The sequence below is a fragment of the Genypterus blacodes genome, unplaced genomic scaffold (genome assembly GCF_046128005.1).
Source record: "Genypterus blacodes isolate CSIRO-AG114 ecotype Tasmania unplaced genomic scaffold, CSIRO-AGI_Gbla_v1 ptg000044l_1, whole genome shotgun sequence".
NCBI lineage: Eukaryota > Metazoa > Chordata > Actinopteri > Ophidiiformes > Ophidiidae > Genypterus > Genypterus blacodes.
Window position 1 is genome coordinate 7151571 of NW_027466857.1, and position 15877 is coordinate 7167447.

The 15877-nt window shown below is 40.8% G+C and overlaps 1 protein-coding gene across 4 annotated transcripts in view; it reads left to right on the plus strand.

Moving 5' to 3' along the window:
• Nucleotides 1–15877, plus strand: part of LOC142999399 (ecto-NOX disulfide-thiol exchanger 2-like) — a 131415-nt gene that overhangs the window by 41544 nt on the left and 73994 nt on the right. The window lies entirely within an intron of this gene.

Genomic DNA, 15877 nt, shown 5'->3' on the forward strand with positions numbered 1-15877 from the left:
GTCACGGTAAATTTACCACCAATGCCTCCAAGCCTCCTCCTTGTGAGAGTGTTCATAATTGCTGCTTTACTTTCGCTCTTGATCGCACAACTTGTCAAAGATTAGTTGCATTGATGTGCGGCTTTCAGCGCAGTTGAAATCTGAAATGGATTTCAGAATCAGCAAGCATGTTTCCAATTATATGGCCGAACATTAAGTCTTTATATACTTCATTGTCATGTTGAGAAACATCCTTAACAATTGTGAGCAACTCGTGAAGTAAGGTCCTTCTGTTGTAAGATATTTGACAGTGAAGCCTATTGCTGAACAAAAACTGGTAGTGATTAAAATAAGTTACATTTGTTGTGTGTTTTGCTATGGGAGAAATTCAGTACAGCAATTGCATTACGACCTGCAAAACGGGATTAAATTCCTCTGTCTAGTGGATGAAAACATGTCTATTTGTCCCACTCAGATTGGTAAATTCTGTTTCAATGGCATTTCTCTTTCTGACACAGAACAGATCAGTTCACCTCTCCTTTATTTCCTCTCGTCCTAGAGACTCCCACGTGTCTTAAATCAAATTCTGTGAATGAGGGTCGAGTGTCTCCATTCTGACCACTGGGAGAGGAAAGGTCCATCAGGCTTTGTTTCGACCATTAACCAATTGGCAGATCGTCTTTAATGATGGAAGTGGGGCACTTTGCTTGGATCCATATGAGAGGTTTTTAAGGGGTGGTTCATGCAAATGGAAATGCCTGGGAAGAAGATGAAATATTTTAGGTTGCTCTGGCCACAAAATGATCTTACTTCAGAATAAATTAAGGCTGAATGCAGACAATGGGATGGGATTTGGCTGCTTAAGCTTTGGTAATTGGTAAGCGCATGACTATTTTTGGATATTAAGCTGGGGTTCTCATTACAATGGCTTTCAGGAATAAGAAATAACAAATCGAAGAGGGAAAAGGTCAAAGTATGAGTCATAGAAATTAGTACATTTCCTCTCTGGAGCCACTGTTTTTCTCTGGAACCCGCAACAAGTGATATCAGATGTTTGAGCAGTGTTCGGTCATATGATTATCAGAAGGAAGTGGCTGGTGATGTAAAATTTAGCCCCATGGCAGGTAAACGTTGTACTAATTACAATTTTGGACACCTCAAATCTTTGGTGAGGCTTTTTGGAAGTAGTCATCATGGTTTGAACGGAATAAAGTTTTATTGGAAAACAGACAAAAGTGTCCAGATGTAACTTTCAGAGTGAGCAGTGAATAGAAGATGACTTAACGGTATAAAACAAATAGTGAATATATTAAATGAATCTTTTATTCAGGTAATATAACATCTTACCTTATCATTGACAACTTATGATCATTTGACACACCTCGCTGTTTGAGAAGGAATCTCTTTGAATTCCTCTCCCTTTTCCCCTTGCATGTTAAGGTTCTTTAGGGAGTGTTTGCCATGTCTTTCTAGAGAACTTTGGGTTGGGTCAGGAACCACACTGCAAACCCTTGTGAGAGTTTCTATGTGATATTGGTATATGTGGTACATAAACCTGGCTTGACTTGATGTAATGTGACACCACACATACTCGGTTTCTCCCCGGGTTTCTATTTTACATGTTATTTTGCGACATGCCTGTTGGATAGAATTAACAGTCCGACCAATTTGAAAGCATGCATCATTTTCATGGTTGGAACACAAAATCATCTGTCAAGCAAATCATGTATACAGAACATTAACCTGTCAGACAAATTATATTTGGCAACTAAATGCAATCCAGCCAAACAATTTCTCTCTCTCGTCTATTAATAGACTGCTGTTACACCGCTGTAATAAAGGCTGCACATTTGCTCAGCCTTATTTCAATGGATGTTTTGATGGTTTCACTCCCAAGTTGTTAGGCAACGGTTCTCATTTCTGCACCGTCTCTTAAGATGTCTGTGTTTGTGACATAAGGTATGCATGTGTCAGCTCAGTGATTGACTACTTGGAAAGTTTGTCCCTTTACAGATAACTGCTACTGCTACAGCCCAAGTCTGTTTGGACATAAATGAACTTCTGTTTAGTAAACCTTTGGTAAGCAGCACCAGGTTTGCTTTTAACACGCTGGTGCCTCTTGTCAAAGGAACCTTTTAAAAATTTGATGAAAGGGAAGCTGTGTGATTTTCTTTCTACAACCTGATAATGGTGTTTAGGGCAGTGTGGTACTTCAGATTCTACATGAATGGAGATATGAAAAAGAAGAGCTTCTAACAATTGTGGAACACTGTTATATCCTAAACACACCATCACATAACAACAGCCACTCATTCTAAACAGTTTATGAAGCTCCCTGTGTAGATGTTTCTGTACACATTACTTTTTACAAGATGCTTGGCTGCCTTTTGACGAGCTGTTCCCCTTCTTATAGTGCTATCACTCCAGTCCACCATCTGTTGGGCCGATGTTTAGATAGTGTAATAACTTGATTGTTTGATTGCCTCATCTCTCATCCGAAATCACTGTTGCAGGATGATTTAGTGTGATGTTTGTTGTTTCAGCCTGTTTTAAGCTCCCTCGTATATGTCTTCCAGAATCCCTGTTTGAATTTCAGTATTTGTGGAGCTTTTTTGCCTGACCTCTTGTTGATAACTGAATCTCAACCCGAGTGTTAAAGTGAAACTGGAATTCGTTTAGGTTGGAGAAAAATGCATTAGATTGTATGGAGGATCCCTGTGAGGATCCTCAGTGTTGGCAGTAGCAGCAGCTTAACCTGCCATCTGGTATTGAGTAAGGAAAATGGCCTGGCAGTTTGAAACCAACCAACCCCGGGGGGTCCAACCATATCACTGTCAGAGCTCTTGATTTCTGATCACTTCCAAGATATGCAACCACGCAGGAAACCTTGAAATTGGAGCTAAGGAGGCACAGTACACACACAGACACAATACAGGAGCTCCCCCACCCCCACCCCCACATGTTTTAGCAGTGAATGCCGTAAGATTATAGCTGCATTTCTGCCATGTTAAAGCCCAGAAGAGTTGAGAAGTTTAACGACGCTGGATTAAACTGTTCACCAGGGAGTTGCTCCATGACAGCAGTTTTATACATTTTCAACTCTGCTCTCAAAGTACTCACGGTAGATATGACTAAGACTTTGCTCTTCAGCATACATACTGGGCCAAAGAGGAATTTGATGCGTTTTACCTGTGACAGAAATTGTACTTCTTTAAAAACAGGCAATTCTGTTTCTTTGTAATTCCCATTCACCCCCCACTAGCATCCAATAGTGACCGGGGAATCGCTTCGACCCCTTTATGTAGCTTTACTATGGCACAGTCAACATCTGCATGACCCGGGATTCATGAGAGCACAAGGAAGGGTCTGTGACACAGTGACCCCAACATCCCGCTGTGTCTGTGTGATCCCCAGCTAACATGTCTCCGTCTGCTGAGAGGCTTGCTCTATAGAATCATCTGCCCAGCACGTTTCTTCAGAATATAAATCAAACTCGGTAAAGGCTTAGTGGCGGGATAATAAAGCGATCCTCAAGATCCTGTTGTCTGGAAGCTCAAAGAGATTGAAGAAAGATGGTATGTTAAGAGTGTGAGTTCCTATTGGTTACTGTTGTGATTTATGACACTTTGTTTACTTGGTCATTCACTTCTTCATTTTGACTTATGATATTATATCTGTTGGACTGTGTTTGGTTGAATGATTATTAATTCAAGTTGATTGGCATTTTGTGCTGGTATTTTGAGAAATTAAACCACAGCAAGGTTCATGAAGTACCACATCAAAAGGATGAATGGACTTTGGTCTTGAAGATGTTTTGACACTCATCCAACAATCTTAATTAGATCTGCTGTAAAATATTTGAACTCAAGTCAACTCCAGGACCTCTGACAACTATGCCTACTATTCTGACTTGCAAACAAATTCAGCTTAAATACAGACCTAAAAATGGAACTCGCTGGTAACCTTGCGGACTGCCTGTCCTAGTGATTTAGTAACTGTAGAATGCATACTTATACCTGTCACTATAATGTGCACATATTACATACATGCTATTTTCTGGACTGTCCCACTTTAGTGTCCTGGGGGAAAGAAGACAAGACGTCTCTGGGTGAAAAAGCAATATTGCATATTACGGGCACTATGGCTTTCTCAGGGGAGGAACTGAACCGAGTTTGTGTTTTTACTATGACACGTTTTCCCTCACCACCAGTGCCAGAAGATGCAACTGAAAGTAGCACAACACAAGCCATGATAGATCACCAGAGGGATGGAGTGTGCTACTGCTGTACATCTCTGAAGTTACCTGTGTCCACTGCTGCTTCAAAGATCATATTACAATAAATATGCTGCCTTAGCACCGGATGATAAATTGACCCTCCAAATCTCAATTTCATGCACAAGTTGCATTGTGCAGATTTCCTGCTTTGGTTTATGAACATCACAAGGAGTTGCAATTTCATATTCTGTAGAAACATTTGTCAAGATTCTAAATCATTTTTTGGCATTAGAGACATTTTTATAGTTTTGCTATTATGCTGAGTTTCTTCCAAACATTCATATGCTGAACATTTCCCCCAAAGAGAGCCTGGTGAAAGTTGAGACTGTGGTACAGTGGTTTCGGAATAGGGATGTCCACAGAGATTGCTTGTCTGGAAAGCAGCCATCAGTCTGCTGTAATAGAGACTGAGAGCCCTGATTTATATGGCTCTTACTTTAGGAGGAAGCAATGGCTGAAGGGGAAAAGAGAAGCATGAAAAAAGAAAATGGGCCCCGAATTAATGGACAGAATGTAACCAAGAATGCATTATTAATAGGACAGCGGAGGCACTCTGGATGCGGTCTGTCTTATGGGGGCATTTTGGCACTGAATCAAAGACTGCCCTCTCTGTGTGTTTTAAAGTAAAGTGCCTTATTCCTCTTTGCAATGCTGAAGCTGAAGTCAGTTAGTGGAATGTATCCACTAACAAATAACTCCAGGTTATGAGTGCTGTTTAGATGAGAACTTGGGCCAAAGAATGTTGACCGGAAAAAGTTTCGGAGTTAGGGTAACCTAGGAATTTTCCATTTCCATACCACATTTCTGCAGTGAATCTGATTTAGGGTATTGGCTTTACATCAACACACTCGTGCTCACAGATCCCCACTGTGCAGAACCTTTCACAGTGCAGGGAAAAAAAACCCTATCTAAAATGTCATTGGGACTGCTCTGAAAGGTTTGGTGTTTGAACTCAAAGGAAGCCCTGTACTTGCATGTTTACTGCACTAAGCTTGGTTAGACTCACATCCCGCTGTTGGATAAATGCATTGCTTTTTCTGTGCTCAGCACATCTTACTGGACGATATTTGTTCAGTAAGCTGTTTTCTGACTCTTTTTGAGAAACAGGAGGTCAGTGTTTATGAGGACATGTTACACCACCGGTGTAACATTTTTTTTTTTTACCAGGGAATGGGGTGTAGTGTTCAGTTGGGTTCTTAAAAGTATATCTCTGTCTATTTTGGACTCTGGAATGTCAGCTGAGGTCAGCATTTGGGCCAACTCAAGAGCTCTCGTGGTGTCACAGTTGTGTGAAGTTGAACTGAGGACAACCATGTGGAAGACATGAGTTCAAAACCAGACACTTTCATGGTGGCTTACTTGTGTTAATAGGTCTAAAAATCTGTCCTCTGCATATTTCCTTTGAAATCACTTATCTTACTACATAACCTCATACCTGTAGCTGTTGGTCAATAACCCCTTGCACAATTATTGGTTCAGATTGTTTCCAGTCCTGCACCAAAATGCAGCAGTGGTTATCTGTGGTTGTTTAATTACCAAACCAGTTAATTGTTAGCTGTCACAAAATCAGTTGGTAACTGCTGGCTGACCAACCACTTACCATTTTCCACAAGGTTGCTCCTTGGTCCTGAATATTAGTAGTTTTAATGTGCACAACCATTAACAGTGATGGTGTGGTTATCTGTATTTTCAATACAGGGATATATGTTACTGTAGCTGAAAGGCATCTTTTATTGTATTTGAGAGAAAGCTGACAGGAATTGTGGTCCAATGAATTGCCAGTGCAAGTGTCAGGCTGTCCTTTTGGTTGGTAAGCTTTATAATGAAAGTGAATTGACAAAAAGTGCAATGATGATGAATAACACAAAAAATGTGTTTCCGTACAGGGTTTTTTTAAAATGCCAAAAAAACAAAGTAGAGGTATTCCATTTATATTCTAATATAATTGGGAAAACTGCGCTCATTAAATTTGAGCACTTCATCATTTGATCAATGATAAAACTACTTAATTAGCCTAACCCTAAGTGCCAGATTTAGATCACACTCGCATACTAGTCTGACAATTTGTGTGAGTGGAAGCGTCTGCCAATAGAAGTATATAACATTCTGTCAAAAACAAGTGAGTAGTGTAAACATACACCCTCCCCCTGCTTTTTGCCCTGTATACATTATCCCACCGCACTCTACACACAGGGTCTCTATCAGTATATGCAGTCTATACAATTTTAAAAGCGCGTTGACTTCTCCCACATGTTTGTGGAAAGATTCCTGATTCATTCTTCATCATTCTGTAACATTTGAGCATCCCTCTGCTCCTTCCTGCCTACACAGCTGGACAGACTTAAAAGCTTAAAACAGGCTTGGGCACTGAAACCTGGCCCAATAGGAAAAGGAGCCCTAAAGAGTTCAACCCTCCTGTAGAGCTATACCTCACTTAGTTTTTAGATGGTCTGTCCGAGATGCTGAATGCTGTTCCCCGTGGAGGCTGTGGCCTTAAGGACATATGCTGACAACAGCTGACTTAACATCATGGCGCTGAACACACCCATTACAGAGGGGAAGTTAATTAGATTCACAAATCAGCCGTGGCTTTCAGTTTATGGTGGCACTCGACTTTATGGGTCATATTTCAGAGACTGGTGGGCAGTTTATCAGAGGAGCTTGGTGGTAGAGAGAAACAGCTGCAGGAGAGTAAGAGGAGCATCAGCATTCTCCCTTCACCCCAGGGAAACTGGTCAGGAAATGCAATAGTGGAATCTATAACCTGAATGTCCCCAATATGATGTCTAGTCAAGTGTTCAATGGTCACATTGCTTGGTCGCACTGCTTTATTTTTGTCTTGTTTTATTTGAAAAAAAAAATCTCAATCAGTAACAATTATTAATAATTAATAACCTCAATGAATTGCCTTTCTTCACCATTCTGTTATTCGCTATTTTTTGTATTTTATGTTGAAGTCAGTCAGTTGGAACAGACCCCAGAAAGTTCCAGAATAGTTTGTTTTGGAATGTGAAAAAAGTATCATGGTATCAAAGCAGATGAATTGAGCACCTTTTACCTGCAGGAGCAGTCAACCTGAAGCACCTAACACAAATATTGGCAGCTACTCCCAAAGGACACTGACCTCCAAGTCCTGCCGTTCGAAGACGATAACTGAAGGAAGAAGCTGTTTTATTTGCAAAGACATGTGCCCTTACAGCATTGTTGAAAATGCCACATTGAGACAGATGGTACTGACCCTGGAAAGGAGGTACACAAAACCCAGTTGGCAGCATTTCAGTGAAAAATGTATCCTTGGAAACTGCCCAAACTGTTTTCATGCGCATCACTTCTTATTGTTATTGTTGGTGTCAAAAAACGCCAGTAGTTTGGGTGCAATTATACACTACATATACTGTGTGTGTGTGTGTGTGTGTGTGTGTGTGTGTGTGTGTGTGTGTGTGTGTGTGTGTGTGTGTGTGTGTGTGTGTGTGTGTGTGTGTGTGTGTGTGTGTGTGTGTGTGTGTGTGTGTGTGTGTGTGTGTGTGTGTGTGTGTGTGTGTGTGTGTGTGTGTGTGTGTGTGTGTGTGTGTGTGTGTGTGTGTGTGTGTACCTAGTCGAAACACATAAATTCAATAATGATTTAACTGTATTGTATCATACACTATGTAAGCCAAATGTGTATTGTCTGAGAGGTATTGATACACACCCTTAAGTGGAACTCATGGCTCTAAGACACTTAAATACATATCGACTTCTTCTTGTTTGGTTGATTTCTCCCTGTTAGACATGAGTCTCCAGAGTGAGCATGTGGGAGAGTGGTTGGGTTGGTATAAGTACAGTTATCTTCACATCTCTCCAAGAACCAAAACATACTGCAACTTCTCAATGATTCTGTTTGTGCTCATCCCAACCAAGTCAGGGAGGTAGATGGATATAAAGATTGACTGCTGTGTCCAGGTAGAGGCCTGCACCAACAACATGCAGTGCTAGGCCCCCAGTGAGCGTCCAGTGCTTTCCTTTTCCATCAGTGTTCGACTTGAGCTTGTTAGTGTGGTCTCTGGACCGAAGCTGTGCTGAGAGAAAATTGGGCCAGGCTCCACTGGCACAATGCAGTGGCTCAGAGTAGCTCAGCACCACCGCAAGGCAGGCCAGGGATCGAAGCATTTTCTGGGCTTAATGGAACCTCCTGGATCCTTCAATAAAACGCAGTGTTAGGTTAACTGTTCTCTGAGGCTTGAAATATGGAGGGGTACCCCAGGGTGTGAGTGAAACGGTGTCTATATGGTCTCGTCTTTACCCTGCTTTGGACAGAAACATTTCAATGACTTGATTTGGACACTATGGTGGATATGAGTTCTTATATTGTGTCCCTTTTGATTATATCTACTATGAGTATGCAGTCATTTTCACTGGTAAAACCGCTTCTGTTGAGAGGCATATGTATGTCTTAGTATCAGTATTATATCAGTATTTCATGCCCATTAATCAAGACCTTATGTTTGTGCAACCCCTTCTCCTGGGACCTGTACTTCCTAGGCAAGACAGAATTTGGTCAGCAGCAGAATGATGAATTGTCCTCTGGAAGGTCACTGGAGTGGATGGTCTGGTATCTCACATCAAAGAGTGTGTAAGAATCATAAACTTAAGTTGTGACTGATGCAATCTGATAGTATTGGCAGGCAGATGTCAGGGGTTGATTATATCACAGTAAATGGCGTATGGATCATCTGTCTGCGTTGATGGAAGAAAAAGATGAGCATATAGCTGAAAGAATTGGCCGTGTCTCTTACTTCAGAATGATTTGCACATTATTCATCTAGTCATTTTCCATACCCACTTATTCAAGCATTTCTTCACCATCAGTGTTGGTGAGGAGTTTGGTATGTTTGGACTGTGTGTGTATGTCCATATATGTGTGTGTGTGTGTGTGTGTATGTGTGTGTGCATATATAATGTATACAGTATATGTCAGACTTTCATATTCATTCAGTGAAAGTGTGTTGTGGTAAGACGTCTCCAACAGGGAAAGAACAGACGTAAATTGTGTCGAGTGAGTTTTTGCTGCAATGGCAAACAGTGAAATCATCACCGCACACACAATGCACACACAATCTCATTTTCAAATCACAGTTGGAATGAAGCTTGGTACATTTATTTTACTCAAACACCACCAACATTTGAAAAATGCTGTGTCATTGAATACCAAGTAGTTTCTCTGCATCAGCATTCAGTACGTGTATGGCTATACCTGTTCCAAGCTCTCTAGACTAGTGACTGACTGTCTACATGGTGAATACACAGGAATAACAACCCAAGCCTTTCTTCCAGATGGACACGCACATATTTATGGTGAGTGTAGACTCGGCGTATACTTACAAGCAGCTGCTTCTAAGACAGGGAAAGCATCAGATTTAATGAAGTCGACTGAATGTACATGGCATAAATTTCAGAGCAGAGAGTGGGTACATTTTTGATAGCTGGAAGACCGCTGGACCATGCAGTCAGCGGGGTCCTCTGAGCTCAGCAGTCTGTCTGAAGCTGAGGCTCTGTTGTAGAGAATTCCGTCAAATTTGAATGTCTCATATATTGAGCAATTCACGTATTAAATTTTAATGATGAGGAACTATGGCCAACACAGTTTGACAGTGTTAAAGTAGTGGGCACTTCCAGAATTGCACAGACATAAATAATATAGTAATTTGTACATGTAATAGAAGGTATAAGATTATTTTTACATTGCTCTCTCTTTCTGCTGAGTAAACGTTAAAACTTTAACAGAGTCTGCTAAGGGCAAGACAGAATATGAAGTGGTAAACACAACTGAACACACCTATAAAATGTCCGTTTTTTTTATCTATAAAACAATCATTCTGACATAACCATCTTGTTCTTGTCTCGCCCTTCAGTTTTCCCGGTTCCTCTCAAATTACATTTGCCATTAGCCAAAAGTCCCTTGCTACAGTGGTGTGGTGAACCATGGATGGATTGATTGAATAAGTGGAGACGGGAGGGAAAATGAGAGAAGAAAAAAAGATGTGGATCCAGGCTCAGCCAGATCAGGGCCTCTGAGGCTAAGCTGTTGCATGATCTATGGGGCTTCATCTGTTTGTGCTGCTTTAGTAATTAAACAGGGGAGACTCATTCAGTAAAATCTTGCTGTTGGCTTCGGTTCTCTCCTCTAATCTTCCTGTAGGAGCAGATAATGAATGGTGGGATGGCAGGAGAGCCCACAGCACTTCTATTAATGGAGGAAATTCATTTTGTTTACTCAACTCACTCCTTGTTTCCCTGTTCAGAGCTTGGCCTTGGTGTGTCATCGCCCTGGCAGTCAAATATCAAAGTATGGCGTCTGTCCAGATTTCTAATCATAGACTGTATCATGATAGGTCTTGAAGCAGACATCAACATAGCTTTGGTGTAAATTGCTGTTGATTGACAGTAAGAAATTCACAACTAGGATTTACCCCCCACTTAAATTGGCTGGAATTGCATCATCATATCATCTGGCCTTCGTAATGTTTTTTTTTTTTTACTGTATGGTGATTTAATTTATTGAGGCTCTGTCATTGAGGAATGTGGCTCACCACATGCAGAAGGTGGACATGTAGCCACATTCAGAAGGTGGACATGTAGCCTGCAGGTAAGAAGGCAGGACCATGGTATAACTGCTCCTGTGGGTAGTGAGCGGCTCAAATCTCCAAGCTATATTTTGACAAAGGCTTTTGAAGAGCTGAGCTGTCAGAGTTAGCCTCCTGACCAGATCCTTATTAGCCAACAGTATCACCTAACGAACGGAAAGAGAAGGGATAACCTCTTTGACAGCACTCGAGAGGATGTCTCTGTGACTGCAAATTAATATTTTAAGAGATTCACAAGGTCAGAGCAGAGAAGGGAGCACATTGGTTTTGTCTAATGGAGGTGGTGTTTTTTGTGTTTGAGTGACGATGCAGGGATTGTCATCAGGTGTGGATGCAGGGGAGGACTTAAAAGTTGGCAAATGGTACAACTTTGTTATGACGGGAGAGATTCTCATGGTAGACTCAACTGTCTTTGTCACTTCCAGGTTTGTTTTCTGCAGCTAAACTCTCTCTGTGTTACACTTTGGCTCTATGTACTTAAGAGTGTATGGTACAAACAGTTGACCAGGTGAGCTTCTTCAAGTAAAGGGTGAGGGAGATGGTGACAGTGGGATTTGAGTTTGGGGGTTTTCGATATGTGTACATATGCTGTGTTCTTTTTGCTTGTCAGAAGATATTCTATGGGCAATTGAGTTGGCTTAACATGACCAGGCAGCCCTGAGAGGAGAAGAAGCGATCGTAGCATTGCCTGCTGTCTCCCAATTCCAATGGCTTTTTGTCTCTGTTAATTATCCTACTTTTTGCCTCAGTACCTCTACTAAATATAGGGACAAGCGTTTTAAACAAAAGCTGTCTTTTTTCACAACAGTGGAAAGGACCAACGACATCTGCCCCCTCAGAAGTAATAAAACACTTTCCAGTTTCCTGTCTGAATGCTAATTTTTAACCTTTCAACCAAGGGAATGTATTAAATTGTTATTTGATCTAAGTCGAGCGCATTCTGCTACTTCTCCTAGCAGAAATTGAGTAAGCTGTAGTGGCCTTCTTGCTCCTAAGCACTGCACATGGAGTGGCAGGGAATGGGCATCTTGGTTTATAATGGTCATAAAATGGCACAAAGGTGCCACTGCAGAGCCCTGCTATAATTCAGTGCCAAATTAATTTGCATAGACGATCGTAACTCTTCTGGAGCCATTCCAGTAAGTAATACAGCAAGACAAGATTGGACGTCTTACATTAAAGTTTAGAGTGTATCTAAACTTAACCCCGTTGCAAGCATATGTCAGCACTATATAAGACAATATTTTAATATATCAAGTGTAAGATACATAAGGTTTGTTGTTGCTCTGAAAGGAATCATTGTCTTTTTTCTAAATTATCAGATGCTATTCACCGTTCTGTCGAGGCTCCTTTGCAATCAAATATAACTTGAGCATCTTTCATTTTATTTTTGAGCCTTACTTCCCAAGGTTTTACAATACAGGCAGTCCCGAGGTTACAAACAAGTTCCTATTTTAAGTATGTCTTTGAGCTGAATGTCTGAACAATTACCTAAGGTTCAGCGTCATTGTGCTGTCGTCAAACTGCTGAAAATGCACAGTATTTTGAAACGCGATTCACACAGCCGCAAAATAGTCCGCCCATTTGTTTACAATTCACGGTACGAACCATTCTATGTAATGTTTGTTTTTTTTAACTTTTTTCAGAGGTTGTCACGCAAGTACAAGACGTTGGTCGGCGTTTCTGAATCGGGCACTGCCTGTATAGACTTTCCATCAATAAAGTGACATCGCAACATCAGTTGTTATACTTTAGCAATCATTTTTCTATGGTACCTCACTGTGGTCACACAAGTTGTACAGGTCATGGCCTTGCACAGACAGAGTTAGGCTTCTGCTGTGGTCCATCATACAGAAATAGCACAAGCTGTTTGCCAGCTGCTTTGGGACAGACTGGTTACAAGAGGGCTTCAGGGCATTTGGAGAGCTGACCATGCCGGGGTTTCATCCAGGCCAGTCCAGCACAATGAAAGGTCTTGCTAATCTGTCTGCAATACCTCCACACATCTTCAGCACGCCAGCAGATTGTTTTGAGCATCCCTTGAAATCCGTTTGGGTTAGTTTTCTCATGACATCTAGATTATCCTACATAAGTTTTAAGAGTATAGAACCTGTTTGAAGTGCCAGTAGTAATTGAATTATCCTACCAGGTTGAACATTACAAACATGAATAAAGGGAATATAGGTGATTGTCGTAGTACCAATTTGTAAAACTTGGAAACTTGGAGTCGACCTAGGTATTGGCATGTCCGGAGTACAAATACGACATCACACATCAGTAGAAAAAAATGTTTTCCTCATTTTCCAATGTCTTTGTTGTCCTTGTTAGTTGTTCCCTCCCAAACTTAATTGAAATAGCATCAGTACTATAGCTATAGCTGCAGATATGAAGGCCTGGCGGTGAGAACACAGAATCAAATCAAGGAAGTGCTATCCTGTTAACCCTATTTCCCTTTGCAAATTTTACTTCCACCACTACATTTGTTCAAAGCATTAGATCTCTTAATGGCTATATGCTCCAAATTGATGTATTAGTTTTGCAAAACTCTTCATTATGTTGGTTGAATGGGCTCTGCCGGGCTTGGTTGCCTCTTGTATCCCGGCATAAGTGGGATCTATGAACTGGCTAATTGCCTTTGCACTGCTGGCTCCCATGACCAGGCCATTTACTGTCTGAAAAGGTCATTTCCTGTCCAAGATCTACAATATCTATCAGAGATGCTCAGTTACAGTAGAGGGCTAGAGAAATTGGTAATGTGTGGGAATCATACTGTTTTGTTTAAATCTGAAATTATTGTAGCTATTCCCCTGAGTGAAATCAAAGAGACCAGCAGATGGTTATCTCACTCAAGGGTGTTGTGCCATATTTGTGCTGCAGATCTTCTCCACTGGGTGAGAGGCATGGGAATGGGAGAGCAGCACAGGAAGTATTATTTCCTCTCGCCTCTGTGGGATTGACGATTGAGAGCTAAAGGAGAAGAGAAACCAAATTCATCTGTGGAGCAACAACTGTAGAATGGGCTTTGTGCTTTTTTGTTTGGACCCCATTTACAGCCACAGAGTGGGCTGAGAACAAACAGCCAGAGTGAGTGACTGAAAAGTATGTGGAGTGGACATACTATTGTTCACGCTTCAGGTTGGGCTGAAAAGATACTAAATGAGTGCAGACTCTGAAGTATCAATTTAATGGAATCCAAGTACCGTTTGGCAATGGACAAAAAGAAGCAGATTCTTCCTGAATGTTTTCTGTGCCTTCTTTCTCTTTATCTTGTTTTGATTTCTGACTTTTTGTTTGCACTTCATTTAGTTCCAGGATGGTAGACTGAGCCGCACAGAGGTAGTTAAAAGATTCGCAGAAAGACCAGACAGATAGTTTGGTTTATTTATAGCCAGTTTTCAGAACAAGCATCTTGACTTATAGTTCACAAAAAGGGGTTTGGCTTGTACGCAATGACAGTGGAGTCATAAAATGTGTCCTGGTCCAATGCTTGATGGCATTGAGGATAAGGACACATTGGAGGAAGTAAAGCTGTTATGTAGCGATCAAACATCAGTGAGTAATGTTGACAATGTTTGATAGCTGATTTTAAACAAAAAGACTTAAAGGTGAATTAAGCTAAATTTTATGATAAAAATTAAACGTGTTGCATCTTTTTAAATTATATTTATTATACGTACATGCAGTCTTATAAGCCGTAATATTTTGTGGAGCAAGCCAGATCAGTGCATGATGTGCTTCTCCTGTACATATTTCCATACAGGGTTCAGCTGACAATTTCACTGGCTTTCACTGGCCCAATCGGTCACTAATGTTATGTAAGAGGTGAAAAGTTTACAAGCAGGGCCAAAACAGTTGTGGGATGTCTGTCTAATGGTGTTACAAATGAAAATCAAATATTGCATCGTATCATTGATCACAACAAAATCTACATCAAAATACATTGACAACCCTCAAGCAGCGCCTTGAAGTTGTTACCACAAAATTATCTTTGGAAGACACTGAAAGTACTACCATTTATATGCTAATCAGTGGTTATCAAGCCAGCATATGCATTCCTGTTGGCAATGTAGATCTTGATCAACATCAGACGCAAGGACTCCAGCATTCTGGACCACAAAGAGGAGTTTGTACTTGTGGAGAATGACAAGTAGCCATCTGGCAATTCCTTTCCTCAGACCTGTTCAGTAACTACATCCTGAAATAGCATCAAAGGTGAAAACATTGTCTTTTGAAACTGGTTTGTTGAAGCCCGAGCATCAAGATTGCTCTTGCATTGTCACTCAGGGGTTCTGAGAGTTGGAGACGGATACACAATAACCCTTATTTCCGAGTGGAAAAGAGAAGATGCCTTTTGCTTAAAACAATATTAACAATCAAACACTTTTTGCAAGAATTAGCTTAATTGATTCTCGGGGGAATATGTGATCTCGTCCATGCCTTGTGAATTCAGCACTGCTTCTTGGATGCTCTTCATGTACTAAAAGGGAATAAGCTTAAACAGGATCTGCTCAAATGTTTTGTGAAAACGAAAATGGATGTGAATACAGTTACATTTGGTCTCTACAAAATGGCCATTAAGAATGAGCTGGATGACAAAAATTGCTCTTCTATTTGAGATATCCTTTCCTTTTGTATGAGCATTTTCCTCAAACAATGAGCAGCACTATATGTTCTTCTTTTAAAATTAAATACCCTATTTATTAGTCTTTGACCCTATGCTGCTAGAAACACTTAATATAAAACAGTAAATAGCTTTAGAAAGTAACATGCCATTCCCGCACAGAACTTCTATTTTTCGACCAAAGTCAGACTATGGCAATCAAAGGCAATACGCTCGACCCAGAGAAGTTGCTGCTTTTAAAAGCATGTGTCACTAATGGCAGCTGCACATCATAAATCGTTTGTGACTCTTCTTTCAATCCCTTCCCTTGGAAAAATATAGGTTGTCTGAAGCAAACTCTAGGGAAGTGTGCATTAAAAGTAGTATTTACCTCTGGAGAAT